The sequence below is a fragment of the Bos javanicus genome, chromosome 19, assembly GCF_032452875.1.
Source record: "Bos javanicus breed banteng chromosome 19, ARS-OSU_banteng_1.0, whole genome shotgun sequence".
NCBI classification, from domain to species: Eukaryota; Metazoa; Chordata; class Mammalia; order Artiodactyla; family Bovidae; genus Bos; species Bos javanicus.
In genome coordinates this window covers 31,302,626-31,320,763 of record NC_083886.1, presented here as the reverse complement: position 1 = coordinate 31,320,763, position 18,138 = coordinate 31,302,626, and positions in this window count along the sequence as shown.

Sequence of the window (18,138 nt, the reverse complement as noted above, 5' to 3'; positions counted from 1 at the left end):
AAAAATGTTTTTGTTTTTATTTTTTTAAAGTGTACATTTAAAAAAAGTCTTTATTGAATTTGTTACAACATCTGTTACAACATAAAACAAGTTTTATATTTTGGTTTTTCGGCCAGGAGGCATGTGAGATCTTAGCTCCCCAACCAGGAGTCGAACCCACAACCTCTGCACTGGAAGGCAAAGTCTTAAACACTGGACTGCCAAGGAAAGTCCCCCAAATGTTTTTCAACAAAAAACAAGAATAAAGATTCATGCAGTCTCTGCTTCCACAGAGACCTGGTTTTGAATCCTGGCTCTGTTACTTACAAGCTGTGTGATGCTGAATAAATCACTGAACTTGCCTGAATCTTAGTTTGCTTTTCCATAAAAGGAAGATAAAAACAGAAGCCTGTACATAGGAATGCTATAGAATATTGAAACCACAGGATACATTTAAAGCTCTTAGCATCCTGCCTCGTTTTACAATAAGTGTACCATTGTGCCAAAGAAAAACAATCTCTGTTTAAATATGCTTTAAATAGTCTCCATGATTTTTTGTTAAATTTTGAAACAGAGTTTACCAGAATAAACAAATATTTGCCTAATAACTGAAACAGAATACTGCTCACTGAAGCCAGTGAAAATTCCATTCAGTTATATAGTCAGCCCCTAATGCCTTTTTTTTTTTCACTCCAAATATACCATTTTTACTTTTGTGGTTTTTAAAAATTCTGCACCATTCTTCTATTTATTTATTTATTTTTTGGGTAGCGGTGGTAGTGATTTTTTTGCTATTTTTTAAATAAGAAATCATATCCTACCTTCTGTCTGATCAGTGTCAAAATGCACATACCAGCCCTTAATGCAAACACTGAAAAGGTGTACTCCAGTTACTTGTCAGATAACTCTATGTTGTCCAAATCTTATCAAAACTCTGTCTATGAGAATAGACAGTTATGGAGGAGTGCCTGAAGGACATGCTATTCATCCATTCTCTACAAATGATGAGTTTTACCCTGGGATCAAACCCTACCCTCTGAGAACCATGTGTCTGAACAGCATCATTCTGACTTTTGTCAAATTCACTTGACAGAATTGAACTTTGCTTGCTCTTCCAGTGTTGGCTTTCACTGAGGGATGTGGTAGGAGGCAGCCCGGCAAACTCTGCTCTTCCGTTTATAGCCGGGATGGAGGCCAGGATGTTATTCTCTGGATCAAAAAGTGTTTTCTTTATGAAGACCCAAGGGAGGGAATTTTTCTCAGGTCAGCAAGATGAAAACCTTGAGGAACTGGTTTGTCGTTATCTTGCGGACAGTATGGCTCTTTTAGCTGAGTTTATTTCTCTATTTATTTGAGTCTCCGGAAAATATACAGCCCAATCTTCAGCCCAGCTCTGGTGTCTCTATAAAACCATTTGGCACACATTCCTGAGAGGTGGGTCAACACACCTTTGGACTGTTTTCTGACTCATATTATCTCTTTGTCCCAACATTTTCAATGATTTATTTCCCCTGCATTTTTGGAAGCTGTCTTTTGTTTATGAAACGAGATAGGAAGAGAGGAAATGGAAAAACAGGGCTAGAATAAAGGAAAGTGAGGGCATAAATAAGTAATAAATCAAGTAGATAAAAGTATGTGTGGCTTATTTTTTTATATTTCCCAGAGCACCTTGCACTACACTTTACAACTAGTATATGGTTGGTAAATGTTAGAGTTAAAAAGAAAAAAAAGATAAAATGTCTCAGCTTCTGGACCATTCTTTTTCCTGCTTGCACATAGCTATAAGTTTGGGCTAGATATAATAAAATCTTGATTAATCCCTGAGAAGCAAAAGAGAAAACTTTGATAACTTCTGAGTGATGTCTGATATTTCCTGAAGGCAATGTCCTAGCCATTCTCCAAAACTCACTGCAATGTCATTAATTTATGAAAATACCCCCAAATTGTAAACAAATACTCTCTATCTTCTCTGAACTCCTTCAGAACCTACTATCTTTCAACATTCATATAACTTACCTTGTGACATAGATTAAAAGCACATAGATGGTAGATAGATAGACAGATGGATGACAGGTAGATATTTGGAAAGGGAAGAAACATGCTTATAGATATTTCTTCATATTCATAAGCATATTAATGATCAGATATTTGTTGAATGAATACTTATATAGGTAAATGAAAGTATATTTTATGGGTAGATATTTTTTTACAAACTTGCATTAAAACTCAGTTCCCACACAACAATATGAATGACTCTCAAAGGCATTATGCTAAGTGAAAAAAGCCAGACACAAATGGCCACATCCTTTTGGTTCCATTTGTATAAGATTCTTGCAAGAGCAAAACTGTAAGGATTAGAAAACACATCAGCAGTTACCAAGAGCTGGGAGTGAGATGAGAAGTAGACCGCAAAGGGTGCAAGGGGATATGAGGGGTAGTGAAACTCACGTGTGTCGTGATTGTGTGGTAGGGGTTACGTAACTGGATACATTTGTCGAAACACTCAGAACTCTACTCCCAGAATATGGATTTTACTGTTTGTAAATTATGCATAAATTTAAAATAATGAGGACAAAATTTTGTTCAGCATCTGCTGAAAATACTAAGAAGATTTTTCATTTTCATTTATGCAGCAAGTTAATCCCATTCCCAGCCACCTAGACATGTAAAATCCTTCTTCTCTATGCCCACAGGAGATACTGCTCATCAATTAGGACATTTGTTTTCACTCTGAAGCAAGCAAGGGTCTCATGCAGAATCTTCAACAGAGCCCAGGCCCCAGACAGCCACCAACAATCTTTCAGAACTAACATGAGATAAAAATCTCTTTGCTGCCTGGGACTCGTGTCATGCCAAACAGACACTCTCATTTGCTTAGTTATGGCTGTTCTGATGGCACCCCACTCCAGTACTCTTGCCTGGAAAAATCCCATGGAGCCTGCTAGGCTACTCTCCATGGGGCCACTAAGAGTCGAACACGACTGAGCGACTTCACTTTCACTTTTCACTTTCATGCATTGGAGAAGGAAATGGCAACCCACTCCAGTGTTCTTGCCTGGAGCATCCCAGGGACAGAGGAGCCTGGTGGGCTGCCGTCTCTGGGGTCGCACAGAGTCGGACACGACTGACGTGATGTAGCAGCAGCAGAGGTGCAGGTGGAATGCTTTCACAAAGAGTGACTTTCAGGGAATTAACTTTGTCTTTACCTTAATTTAGTGTCTATTTTTTTAAAACTAGGATAAATATAAACGTCAGTGCAGAATCACAATTTGTCATCTATACCCAAACATAATTTTCAGAAAACATGTCTGCAACCATAAAAGTAGAAGATCAAATGATCTCAGGGTGTGATTGTGACACAAGGAAGGAGATTGGGGGGATCCAGGAAAGTTCTTTTTAGAGAAATTGCTTTTAATCTGAAGGCCACAAGGGGTAGAAGGGTTGGCTAGTGGGCTGGACAAAGATGTTCCAGGCAGAGGCCAGGGCTCAGATCTTGAAGTGGGAGAAAGTATATAGACTTGGCTTAATGAAAGACCACCAGTGCTATAAGAAAAATCGTCCTCAGAATAGGGCAACTCAAGCTCAGGCAGAGCAGGTGGGCAAGGACCAGGCCCCCCTAGTCCACTCCAAGGATTTAAAATGTATCTGAAAAGCACTAGAAAGCATCAAGTCACATCAAATTATCCTCAGTACTCTGGACCAATGGCCATGATGAAAAGTCAAGAAAAAAGAACTTTCAAGATACTCTCTAAAATGAAAAAAAATTTTTTCAAAACTCAGCAGCATGAGTTCCCCTAGTATTTTATGCCTATCATTTACATGTCATTGGTCACACTGTCTCAATAAGGGATCTACATTTGTCTTCTCTGTTCAGACAAGAGCTTCTGGCGGGCTTCCCTGGTGGTCCAGTGGTTAGGAATCCACCTGCCAATGTAGGGGACATGGGTTCCTTCCCTCGTCCAGGAAGATTTCACATTCTTTGGGGCAACTAGGCCCATGTGCCACAACCACAAAGCCCATGCGCTGCAACTGCTGAAGCCAGAGCTCCGTAGATCCCACACTCTGCAACAAGAGAAGCCACTGCGAAGAGAAGCCTGGGCACCAAAACTGGAGAGTAGCCCCCGATCTCTGCAACTAGAGAAAGCCCGTGCACATTAACAAAGACCCAGCACAGCCAAAAATTAATTAATTAATTGATAAAAGAGCTTCTGGTAATCAGTGACTACACCCAATGGGTTATATCCCCAAGTTTTGAAGCATAGTAGGTGCTCAATAAATTTTTGTTCAATTGAAATAAATATATAGCATTCTTAAGCCAGTTTCATCTATGAATTCCCTGCTATGGCCAAAAGCACTGAGAGATTCAAAGTTAGAGACACATCTGCCTAAGGGTAAACAGTTTTTTGGATCTGTCATAAATAGATGCTGATCAGAATTACGCTGAGAATTTTCTGTCATGGTTCCAGCAACGTGGAGAAAAACAAAAGACAATGTGGAGATAAAATTACAGGTTACAAAGGATTATTTTTGGAATTCATTCAAAAGCCAAGACAGACACAGCAAGAACATAACAGCCAACTAGTGATAAAAATCTCCCCTCCGTGGATCAAGAAGGAGTCAGAAAAGGCAACAGTAGCCCAAGAGTGGAGAATAAATCAAGCCAAACTTCACAGAAAGGAGAAGGGACAGGAAGAGAGTGACTGAGTTTTACAGAGAATTTGGAGGTCTTTCAAACTAAGCATGGCAGAGAGCAAAATGGGGAAGAAGTAGCAGCAGAAAGAAGTTACAGGCAAGGTCATTGTTACAGGTTGAACGGAAAGTGAGTGTTAGTTGCTGTGTCATGCCTGACTCTTTGTGACCCCATGAACTGTAGCCTGCCAGGCTCCTCTGTCCATGGGGTTCTTCAGGCAAGAATACTGGAGTGGGTAGCCATTCCTTTCTCCAGGGCATCTTCCAAACCCAGGAATTGAATCCAGGTCTCCTGCATTGCAGGTGGATTCTTTACCATCTGAGCCACCAGAGAAGCCCTCAAAATTCATGTTTCTTATAAAAAGGGAACCTTTAGACAAAGCGATTTTCAAGGAGGGAAGATGCCTTATGCAGAAACATAAAGAGAAGACATCCATCTATGAGCCAAGGAGAGAGTCATGGATCACACCCCTTCCCTCGCAGCCCTCAGAAAGACCAGGCTGTTGCTTTCCAACATCGTCTTTTCTCCTCTTTAGATTCTATACACTCCAAACTGGCTGCACATCAAAATCACCTGAGGAACTTGAATGAAACACTAGACCCCACTCTGAATTTCACTTGGTCGGGGGCAGGGGTCCATGTGTCCATGCGTTTTCACTCTTCTGGGTGATGTACCTGATGAACCTCCAGGCTTGTGGATCACTGCTGTAGATTCAATCCTCTCCTGTGGGCGTATTTCCCTTTCAGAATTCTTACAGAATTAGACGGATGAGTCTGCAAATAGTTAACTCACCAATGCAGCCGGGTTTGTATGGCATCATAAAGAAATAAACTGCCCTATATTCATCAATTTATACAATTGGAGTCTCCGTTTTTTACTACAAAAGGTGTTTTTTTAGGTAAATCATTTCAGGTCTAAATCTTTCTAAAACATAATGCCACTATGGACTCTGTGGGAGAGGGAGAGGGTGGGGAGATTTGGGAGAATAGCATTGAAACATGTATAATATCATGTATGAAATGAGTTGCCAGTCCAGGTTCGATGCACGATACTGGATGCTTGGGGCTGGTGCACTGGGATGACCCAGAGGGAGGGTATGGGGAGGGAGGAGGGAGGAGGGTTCAGGATGGGGAACACAGGTATACCTGTGGCGGATTCATTTCGATATTTGGCAAAACTAATACAATATTGTAAAGTTTAAAAATAAAATAAAATTTAAAAAAAAATAGTGTGTCCAGTGGATTGTAGCTTGTTTTTAATCCACATTCTTTCTTCTTCCCAGAATATCACATGTTGCCACTCATCCATTATGACTAAGCTCAGGGAGTCCCTTTCTTGGTCATCTTGTCCCCAAATCCAGCAGATTGGGAAAGGCTCCCCTCCCTCTACTCCCATGACATTTCTGAGCGTTTTTATTGTCATATGTTATCATGAGTGATGGACTCAGCTTGCTCCCCTACTTTGCTGTAGGACCATTAATAAGGACTATTTTTGTTTCGAACGATAGAAGCCCATCTCTATTGATTTGTATGCGTAGGTATTGCATGAGTGCATGCTCAGTCATGTCCAACTCTTTGCGACACAACTGACTGTAGTCCACCTGGCTCCTCAGCCCATGGAACTTCTCAGGCAAGAATACTGGAATGAGTTACCATTTCCTTCTCCAGGGGATCTTCCCAACCCAGGGACTGAACCCACATCTCCTGAGTCTCCTGCATTGGCAAGCGGATTCTTTACCACTGCACCACTTGGGAAGCCCTAATTGGTCTAAGGGGGGATAAAGACAATTGGATTGCTCTGTGTGATTGCAAAATTCTTGGGTAGATCTGTCACCCTGGCTCCAGGCACTCAAATGATGCATTCATAAATCTGACTCATCTCAACACTCAGTCCTATTCTCCTTTGTTCTGGATTCGTTCTCCAGCAGATCTCCCTAGATGGCCGAGAGGATGGCCCTCAGAATCTCCTGGTTTCTATTCTATCTTTTAGCAAGACTGGCAGAGGAACTCAGTGCCAAGAGTTCTAGCAGAAGTTCTAGGACTGACTGACTCTGGGGCTGACCTGGGTCATGTTCCCTCCCTGAACCAATCGCTGTGGCTTGGAAGGCATGACACTGTAGTCCAGCTGGCCACACCTGGCTCACCTGCATAGCCCTGGAGCCAGAGGTGGGGATCAGTATCTTCCTCCAAGAGGAAGTGAAAGTGTGATCATCAAAAGGAGAAGAAATAGACACAAGCACTAGAGGGACAGGGGCTTCCCAGGTGGCTCAGTGGTAAAGAACCCCACATGCCAATGCAGGAGATGCGGGTTCGATCCCTGCGTCAGGAAGATCCCCTGGAACAGGAAAGGGCAGCCCGCTCCAGTATTCTGGGCCTGGAAAATCCCATGGACAGAGGAGCCTGGTGGGCTACAGTCCATGGCATTCCAAAGAGTCACACCCGACTGAATGACTAAACAACAATGACAACAGAGATCCAGGACAACCGGGCTCCTTGAGAGATGGCACCCTGCCTTCTCGCACATCCACACACCTTCATCTCCTAACATGGTGCCAAACAACACATGAGGCAGTGTGTGTTCCATAAAACGATCACAAGTTAAACAAGTGAACGCAGTCTGGGTTCTCATGAAAACCATCCACTGCTACCCTGGGTCATTGTGCATGGAAGGTGGGCAACCTTACTGTATGGAACATAGGCCTCTTGGACAGATACACAGATGCTATTTTAATTTAAATTTTTGTTGCAGAGACACAATACTCGGCTCCAAATAGGCCTATGGGTAAAAACACTGTCAGTCCTTTAATTAGGTATCCCTGGAGACCGCCCGGGAAGTTGCAGGATGACAAAGCCAACAGGAGGGGAAGTGGAAATGTCACCCTCGTTAGTGGGGTTATACACCGGCCCCCCAGGGCCCTGGTGAGTGCCAGAGGTCAGGTTCCTGCCGAGAACCTGCAGTGAGTGTGGGAGATGGGAGACAGAGCAGCAGCCAGGCCTGGGGGACGGGGACGGGGGAAGAGTTCAATTCAGGAGTGAGACAGAGGGAGGGAGCCACACCTCCCGGGCAGACTCTAGCCCTACTTCCTGCCACAACCCCCTGGGAGACCCAAGGACTTTCTTCCAAGGTGATCCAGGAGTTGGCATGTTGTGGTTATTGCTTATTTATTTCCCATTTATATTAATGGACTCTTTGGTGCAACTTCTAATGATTACAGATGTGAACCCTCTGAGCAAGCAGAAGGGCAGGTGAAGGTGGTTTCTGGATAGCACTCCCTCCCCCCTGCCCCACACCCCAACCCATCTGCACTGCCTGGCCACACTGTTGACCCCAGGTGACTCTAACTGCTCCCAGCCACAGTTTCCAGAAAGTTCCACTGAGAAATATGTGGGCTTGTAGCAGGAAGAACAGGGTCTCCACTGAAGTTCTGAGTTCAAGTCCCTGCCCTGTCATTAACCAGCCGTGGAAACTTGGGCTGGTCAACCCAAGTCTCACCTCTTGGTTTTCCCTTTGTTAAAAAAAAAAAATCAAATAAAAAAAAAAAACTTGAAGGGTTCTGTATCTATAAAGTCCCTGCCCTGGCACTGGTAAAAACTGATGAATGAATAAGAGCCTTTAGAGACAAGGCCAGACCCAGACCTTTTGGGTGATCAAGTTTTCTAGCTATAGGACACAGAATCCGATTCTGGCTGAGTTCAGGTCAAAGGATATTGAGGTCTCATAGGATTAAAAGGAACTGGGAGACAGCAGAAACCAGAGCAGATCCAGAGCAGGATCCAGCACCACCTGGTCCCATAACAAGAATCTGGCCAGGACCCTACTGCTGGGTGGGAACACAGCCACTGTGTGGAGTCCTGGCTCTTTGCCGAGGAGGAATCACGGACTTGGTCCCACCTGGGTCATGGGATGGCTGGACCCTGATGATGTTTCCATTAGATTGTATCTAACAAGGGAGAGACAATTCCTCTAAAGACATTAGAGGATCCTTGGGAATGGGAACGGATCCCTAGCATCTAGAAGATGTTAGTGAAGATGAGAGACAAAGGCTGCCTTTATAGGAGGAGCTCCTCTTTCTCCATGAATCTAGAATCCCAAAAGGTCTGGACCACACGAACACCCATGGAGAGCATCCAAGGTCACAGTCTGCTGACTTGGCCTCAGACAGTACCTTTATCTCTACCTGGTTCTTCACTGCCCTTGGCAGTTTCTCCATGAAGACCAAGAGTCCCTTAGTCATAAACCCTCTACCAAGTAACCTCAGGAGAAACCTTCTGATTTAGCACAGTTAATGAATTCACCTGGGCTTCTCCCCAAGTGGCTCAGTGAGTAAAAAAATCCACCTGCAATGGCGGAGATGCAAGAGATGTGGGTTTGATCCCTGGGTCAGGAAGATCTCCTGGAGAAGGGCAATGGCAACCCACGCCAGTATTTTTGCCTGGAGAATCCCATGGACAGAAGAGCCTGGTGGGCTACAGTCCATGGGATTGCAAAGAGTCAGACATGACTAAAGTGACTGAGCACAATAAGCTTATCTACACAGACATCACAGGTAATACTGGTGGTCTACCAAACCGCACTGACAAATAATACATTCAGTGGTGGTCCCTGTTGACTAGGGACAGTACCTCTGGAATTTGCAGAAGAGGTGTAGGGTATAAGATCAAGGACCCAGATGTGAGTCCTCACTGGGGGTCTTCTGCTTCTTAGCCCCCAAGCTGGGTAGCAGTTCTACTTTGCCATCCACTCTCCACTTCCCCCCCATGGTCCCCAACTCCTAAACTATCCCTTGCTCCCCACCACACACACCTTCACCCTGCACGATATTTTTCAGCCTCTCTGTCTGAGCACAGCATCCATCTCTGAGGCTGAGCCAAGGACCTCCATCTCTGGGTTGATGAGAACAGACACTCCCTACCTCCCTCTCTCCACCCCCTGGTGTCTGAGGCTGCCCATGGCCCCTGCAGGTTAAGCAGAGTGGAGATTAGAAATTATCTAAATCACAACAATTCCCTGGCAGCTTTTGTATGATTGCAGGCTCTGGTGCACTAAACTGTCCAGCTGGGTAATTGAAGGAAACATATTTATTGAAATTCACATGCTTACAGTTATACTTAGCCCCTGGATATCAGCAAAGCTGACCTGAAAGAGAATAAAAAGCCCCTTGCAGCATTCCAAGTAATCATTCCATACAGGCCCTTTGGGGCTTAACTCTCTGGTGGCAAGAGAGAGCTTTGATTCTTCCACCTTCCTGGAACCTTTCAGCTGCCACCAGCCACCAGCTGGGCTGCCAGGGCTCAGGCGGGATATGAAAATGGGACCCACCAACGCCGACCTTCCCCGCTCATAAAAGGCTTTGCCTGAAAGGTGACAACATCACGGCATTCCTTTTCAGATTTCATTTTCTATTCAGGAAGAGGGGAGCTTTGATCAGCTGGTGAGTTTCACTCTGAGTGACAGCTGCAGTTAGCAGCAGATGGGTCTATAGTGTAAGCACCTGATGCAGAAGAGCTGACCTGGGCAAATCACCCTGGACACAGCACAGCTTCACAGAGATAAGCTGGAAAAATATGAGGCTCAGGCTGAGTGTGGCTCCTACAAACAGATGGATCTTTTTTTCATGTAAAGCAGGACTCACGCTGACCTTGCTCCAACCAAGTTTTGTTGTTATTGTTCACTTGCCAAGTCATGTCCAACTCTTTGCGACCCCATGGACTGCAGCACGCCAGGCTTCCCTGTCCTTCACCATCTCCCGGAGTTTGCTCAAACTCATGTCCATTGAGTCGATGATACCATCCAACCATCTCATCCTCCGTCACCCCCTTCTCCTCCTGCCCTCAATCTTTCTCAGCACCAGGGTCTTTTCCAGTTAGTCGGCTCCTCATCAGGTGGCCAAAGTATTGGAGCTTCAGCATCAGTCCTTCCAATGAATATTCAAGGATTTCCTTTAGGATAGACTGGCTTGATCTCCTTGCTGTCCAAGGGACTGTCAAGAATCTTCTCCAGCACCACGGTTCAAAAGCATCAGTTCTTCAGCATTCAGCCTTCTTTATGGCCCAACGAAAGGAGCAGTGACCCTCACAAGAGACTGAGCCGACCAAGTTAGAGAATAACAAAAACACTCAAAGTCATCAGAACTTATCTTCTGCTAGAGGTTGTCCTCTTCCTAAGCCCCCATGATCTAAACCAGGGTTGAACTGGGCTTTTTTAAAAAGAAATTATTTATTTATTGGTTGCACTGGGTCTTCACAGCTGCCGCAGGCTTTCTCCAGTTACAGCAAGCAGGGGCTACTCTATGGTTGCAGCATGAGGGCACCTCACTGTGGTGCCTTCTCTTGTCACAGAGCACAGGCTCTAGGGCATGCGGGCTTCAGTAGCTGCAGCTCAAGGCCTTAGTCATTCCACAGCATGTGGGATCTTCCCAGACTAGCAATCGAACCTGTGTCCCCTGCATTGGTAGGCGGATTCTTTACCACTCAACCACCAAGGAAGTCCCTGGGATTTAGGCCCATCCGAAATCAGTGGGGTTCCCTGGAGCTGAGGTCTGGGAAGTCACATTTGAGCTCATCAAAAAAGAAGACAGTGTGAAATATCAGGCTAGGGCTCTGGCAGAGCAGCTGCAACATTTCTGCAAGGTACTGGTTCTCTCTAAGCTCAGCTGCCAGCAGTGTTGCAAGATGAGAACTCTTCCTGCTAAAGGGGCCAGGCCCCTCAAGCCACCAGGATGACACATGACAGGAACCAGCCTGAACAGAGAGTTGTTAATGCTCTTCTGGACCCTTGGTCAGCAGCTTAGAAGTAATAGGACACCTCAAGTCCAGCAATCAGAAATGTCCTGACAACAGTTTATGTAAATCTTATGTCCCAAACTTTTTTCAAGGAGATATTTTTTCTTTGAATCCCATCCAATAATCTCATCTTCCTGTTATGGGTTTTGTGGCATATTATTGCACCAAACCGTAAGCAATGGAAAAGTCTGGAAGGATCCAGAATCTTGGCACTGGAGCCCATTTTCTGGATCCATGCACAATCCTCCAAAACAAGCAACCAAAGACAAAACAAATGCCAAATGACACAAATCCTACTTATTAGGGGATGGTGAAAGTAAGTATTGTGAGATCAGGAGGAACGTAGGCTAGAGTCACTAGGCTCATCTGGACACAAGGAAAAGATGCAGAATTTCTTGCGCAGCAGCAGGATCTAACCCAAAGGAAAAAGAAGAATGACACATGAGCCAAGGAGACAACTTCAGACAGCTGCCCCTTAATGGGAGCCCAGGGTGGCTTGCTCCAGATCAGTCTGGGGGGTCCTGGGAAGCAGCACACAGGCCCTGGGACTGGAAAGTCCATGGACTGCTATTTGAAACTATACCTTGACCTTGTCAGTCAGGTTTCTCAACTGGGAGTAAAGTTCATGCCTGCACTCCGTGCAACAAAAGGGTTTGCAAAGTAAAATAGACTGCATAAATCCTATTTAAGGGAATTACAAGAACCAACTGATTTTAAGGACTCTGGGACATTAATCTTTGGAATGAAGATGGATGCCACCAATTACCAGTGGGCTTCAGAGTTTCCACAGTGGTCCTCCAGGGCCTCTTTGGAAACATGTTGTCAGCAATTAGTGGTGGCGTGTGTGTCTGAAATTTGGTGTAAGAAGTTAAGGGATTTTTCATAAAAAGGAACACATTTGAGTCAGTTCTAATGAGCTGGATGAACCTAGAGCCTACTTTGCAGAGTGAAGTAAGTCAGAAAGAGAAAATCAGATATTGCATATTAACCCACATGTATATGGAATCTGGGAGAAGGCGATGGCACCCCACTCCAGGACTCTTGCCTGGAAAATCCCATGGATGGAGGAGCCTGGTAGGCTGCAGTCCACGGGGTCTCGAAGAGTCGAACACGGCTGAGCAACTTCACTTTCACTTCTCACTTTCATGCATTGGAGAAGGAAATGGCAACCCACTCCAGTGTTCTTGCCTGGAGAATCCCAGGGACGGGGGAGCCTGGTGGGCTGCTGTCTCTGGGGTCGCACAGAGTCAGACACGACTGAAGTGACTTAGCAGCAGCAGCATATGGAATCTAGAAGGATGGTACTAGTGAATATATTTGCAGGGCAGCCACGGAGACACAGAGAGGACACACTTGTGGGCACAATGGGGGAAGGAGAGGGCGGGACGAATGAGAGCGCGGGACTGGAACATAGACATCGCCACGTGAAAAACAGAGAGCCTGTGGGAATTTGCTATGTGACCCAGGGAGCTCAACCGAGTGTCCTGTGACAACCTGGAGGGGTGGGATGGGGTGGATGGTGGGAGGGAGGTTCCAGAGGGAGGGGGCACATATACACCTATGGCTGATTCATGTTGCTGTTTGGCAGAAACCAGCACAATTTTGTAAATCAATTATCCTTCAATTAAAAAAATAAATTTAAATAAGAAAAACAAAAAAAAGAAGTTAAGGGCTTTTTAAGAAAGTAACTCAGGTTAGCCTACCCCCCACCAACAGAGGGTTTATTCTGCTTTAAACAACTCTAATCTAACAAATAAAACCTAGATTTATAAAGCAAATAATATACACTAAAAGAATTTTCTGTGACATTCCTATAAATATTAAGTTCCCCTACTAAATCTAAAGTTTGACTGTTTCCAAAAAATAGGCTTAAGGACATCTTCTTAAAAAGATGTCAGTTTTGTAAAGTGATCCATATCTCTGGGGCAGATTTATGTCTGCAAGTCTGGGACATTTCACAGGCTCTCCTGTGGGACCAACCCTGTGAAGATGACTCTGTGGGTTTTCATGGACAGGTGGTTGCCCCTCGTTTCTGTGCGGATAACAGCTCAGCCTGCTGGCTGCTCGCTGGAGTGTGTGCACCTCTGCACAAGTTCTGATCCATTTACATATCCAACAGGTGTGTACTGAGCACTTGTTGCTGCTGTTTGACTCTTTCGCAACCCCATGGACCATAGCCCGCCAGACTTCTCTGTCCATGGAATTTCCCAGGCACCTACAAGTTATTCAAGTAGAGCTGCTCTGTGCTGGCACTTTAGACTCTACCTGTTCCAAGGTGAATCCTCACTCTGCTCACAAACAGCACTTTCCCAGGCAGGTGGGCACTGCTGCATTGGCGTTGGAGGTGACACACCCAGATGGCAATGTGACAGTAAATTCTGACATTTTTAATATGCACACCCAATTCAGAGAAGGCTTCCCTGGTGGGTCAGTCAGGAAAGAATCCGCCTGCAATGCAAGGCAGGGGTCGGGAAGATCCCCTGCAGAAGGAAATGGCAACCTACTCCAGTATTCTTGCTTGAAGAATCCCATGGACAGAGGAGCCTGGTGGGCCCCAGTCCAGGAGGTTGCAATCGTCAGACACAATTGAGCGACTGAACCACCACCACCACCCATTCAAAGAAACACTTGAACGTGTATACAGGAAGCAAATACAACAGTGTTCGTCAAAAATGGAAACTAGTCCATAGTATATCAATAGAGAGAAGCATATAAATCAACTGTGGTAGACCCCTACTGTGGAATCCCATGCTGCAATTACAAAGAACAATTGTTGACTCATACAGGGCTTCCTATGTTGGGTCACTGTTCCCAATTCTCATGTATAGAGAGAAAGGCCTAGAAAAATATATATTAAAATAGTAACTGTATTTATCTCTAAGAAGGGAATTGGGAAGTAATCAATAATAACTATAAAGTATTCGTGCATTACTCAGAGTAACATTTGCATGTATTATTTAAGCAAAAAAAAATTATTTTAAAAAAGTGATTCTGCCACTCAACTCCCCGATAGCACCTAACATTACATTGCCATTCTTTTTAATCACTGACTCAAATCCACCATATTATAGTCTCTGACACTTCCCTTTCCTTTATTTCTTCTCTGTAATCAAAGAGTTTTCAAGCACCATCAAATTCTTCTTGAGATCAATGTTGGGATCAATGTGCTGGAAATTGCTGTTGATAGGCAAATGTTACTTGAAAGGAAAAGCAGATTAGATGTGTAAACATGCAAATCAATAACAAATACCTGGCTTGGAATTAGTTTGTCCCATGGGCACCCATAGAGTCAGAAATGGCATGAAGGAGAGCCCCCTGTTCCTAGGGATCTGATAGGGGTGGGGAGGGGGCTTCAGAGGATAAAGAAGGAAGCACGGGGGTCAGCAGGACATTTGCTAAGCACCTGGAGAGAGAGGGTGTTCTCAGGAGGGTTCTTAAAGCTCAGAACCTGGCAAATAATATGCACCTGGGAAGGTCTTAGAGGCCATCTCATCTGACCCACCGTTGGGTGCAAACTTGAAGCTAAGCGCTGTGCCCATTTCTTGGTGTTCCTAACACTTGGCATTCATGTTGCATGCTAAGTTGCTTCAGTCATGTCTGACTCTTTGCGATCCTATGGACTATAGCCCACTAGGCTTCTCTGTCCATGGGATTCTCCAGGCAAGAATACTGGAGTGGATTGCCATGCCCTCTTCCAAGGGATCTTCCCAACCCAGGGATCGAATGTCTCCTGCATTGGCAGGCAGGTTCTTTACCACTAGTGCCACCTACAAGCCCTGGCAAAGACAGGGAGCTTGATAAATGTGGGTTGAATGGATAAAATATACAGATGAGGAAACCAAGACACAAAAGGTGCAGTCATTGGCCGGGGCTCCCAGAGCCACAGAAGGTGGAGTTGGGAATCACCCCTTCTTGGTCTCCCATTCCCTGATCCAAGCCCCCATCCCACTCTGATGCACTCAGCCGCATCCCCTGGAGCTGCCAGCCTGCCTTCTACGTACAAATCTTTGGCAGTCTCAAGGCATACCCACACAATTGTTTCCACTCCGCTGTCTTAGGATTCATTTGTAAAGCGTGAGTGTTCTCCACCCGTCTCAGTAGCCAAATGCCAGGCCTGCAGCTGCTCCCCCTGCTCCTTGCAGAGGGAGAGGGCCATGTGCTCTGTTATGCTCTATGAGTATCACATGCAAAGCTTCCAGAATCCACATGACTCCCTCTGACTGCATGCAAGTTTCCCCGAGGGCCCTGGGGTGACAGGAAATTAGAAAGTATATTAATTCAGTGAAATAAAACAGTCCTTCTCACTTTGCCTTCAGCTCTGGTCTCCAGGCAGAGACTAGGGGACAAGAGGCACAAAGACCCCCAAACAACATAAAGTGTGCTTGACTGTTCTCCCTGTTTCTGAACCCCATCAGGTCTCTCCTTTCAGAATCCATGGAGAGATTGCTATTCAGATTTAGGGCTGCTCCTTCCTAAGAAGCCCTCTCTGCTTCCCCTCAAAGCCAAATGCAGTTGCTCTGCCTGAGAACTGCCAGAGAACATCTGAGTTTTCTGGAGGCAGGATCTATGTTCCCCAGGGCTTATCATGCAATCCACTTGCGTTTTTCATGAGGTACAAGTGGGCATCATTCCTTAAAACCCTCCCATGAGAGAAGAGTAGGAATTTCTGTGTTATATTGAATTCTGAGGGCTTCCCGGTGTGACTCAATGGTAAAGAATCCACCTGCAATGCATGAGACATGGGTTCAACCCCTGAGTCCAGAAGATCCCCTGGAGAAGGAAATGGCAACCCACTCCAGTATTCTTGCCTGGGAAATCCCATGAACAGAGGAGCCTGGTGGGCTCCAGTCTATGAGTCAGACGTGACTTAGTAACCAAACAGCAGCAGCAGCAGCAGCATCTGTAGGGTTTACATCACTTCCATGTATAGGACAGCGGCTAGCCATCCCAACATGGGGGTGGCTTCCCTGTGTCCACCCAGGTCCTGACACTGCATAACAGGGTGCAGGACTGGAATTATGCAGAACGTATCCTTCATCTCACAACAGACAAAGCACCAAAGAGTGGAGGAAAGACATGAAATATTTGGAGCCATAAGCCAGTCTGTGGGACATTCTCCCCATTCCATCACACTTCGTAAGCGGAAGATTTATTTTCCATCAATTTCTAGTCAAGACAGAAGTCCTCTCTTAAGAGAGATATAATCAGAATAAAGGAAAATGCATTTCCTAGCAGAAGAGGACATTCTTTCTCTCAAAGCCAGGCCTCAACTTTAGGTGCCTGGCAGGGACAACTCTTCTCGTCCCTCCACTCTCTTTATCTGGAACAGGGTTGCTCAGCTTTGCTACTATTGACAATTGGGGCCATAACACATTCGCTGAAAAGTTCATTTGGAAAACAGATGAGAATAGCCAGGACAACTTTGAAGAAGCAAAACATAACCAGGTATGAGAAGAAAAGAGAAAATCCTCAATAATGAAAGCAGTATGGTGTTGGCCCTTGAACAGACAGGAAGACCAAGCAATGGAAGTGGAGACTCAGCAACAGAAGAGTCTTCAGGCGGCAGAAGAAGCCCTAATACCTGCTTACACTCAACAGATGACTCTGGGATCCGTCCTTTTCCCCTTTGAGCTGGGTTTCTGCCCTCCTGCATAGGAGTTTGAAGTTTAACAGAGGCACTAAATGTCATGAGGACCCTTAGACCTAATTGATCATAATCCTGTCATCTTCGGGATTCCCAGGTAGTACTAGTGGTAAAGAACCTGCCTGCTGATGCAGGAGATGCAAAAGACTTATGTTTGATCCCTAAGCCACAAAGATCCCCTGGAGGAGGAAATGGCAACCCACTCCAGTATTCTTGCCTGGAGAATCCCATGGACAGAGGAGCCTGTGGGCTATAATCCATAGGGTTACAGAGTCAGACACAACTGAAGCAACTTGGCATGCACAAAACCCTCTCATCTGAGAGATGAGGCAGCTGAAATCCAGAGAGTTGCTCCCTTTTCCCACTACTATTGGTGGTGAGATGACATTTCAAAGGATTAGTCAATATTACATTTACTGCTACACACCAGACACGTGGTAGAACCCCTCTGTGGGCATGTTTTTCTTATTCAGAATTGTCCTGGATATTCTGATGTGTTTTATTTTTTTCATATGAACTTTTCAATCAGATGAGTTAAAAAATTGACTTGATTTCAGTTCTGATCTTGAAGCTTGAACCTGATCCCTCTTAATACTGACTTGTCTGTAAATTAAGATTATAATGTTCCTCTTGCAAAGTTGTTGTTAGAATCCCATGAGCTGATACACTGAAGGGTCCTCCGCAGGACCCAGCAGGCATTAGATGTTCAATTGTTTGTTGCTTAGTTGCTAAGTCATGTCTGACTCTTTGCAACCCCATAGACTGTAGCCCGCCAGGCTCCTCTGTCCATGAGATTTCCCAGGCAAGAATACTGGAGTGGGTTGCCACAAGCAAGCTATTAGTTCTTTGATGTACAAATAAAGCCAAAACCATCAAGCATTGCTGTAATAATTTCACCTAAAAGCAAGTCACTTCTAAGATACAGTTTCCATATCTGCATTGTATCCAAAAGTGGGACATTCTGTACCATCGAATGTGGTTAAATATCATGTCCCAGCAGAAGCACTGAACTGTAGGGAAGAAACCCTGAAAAACTTTCTGCG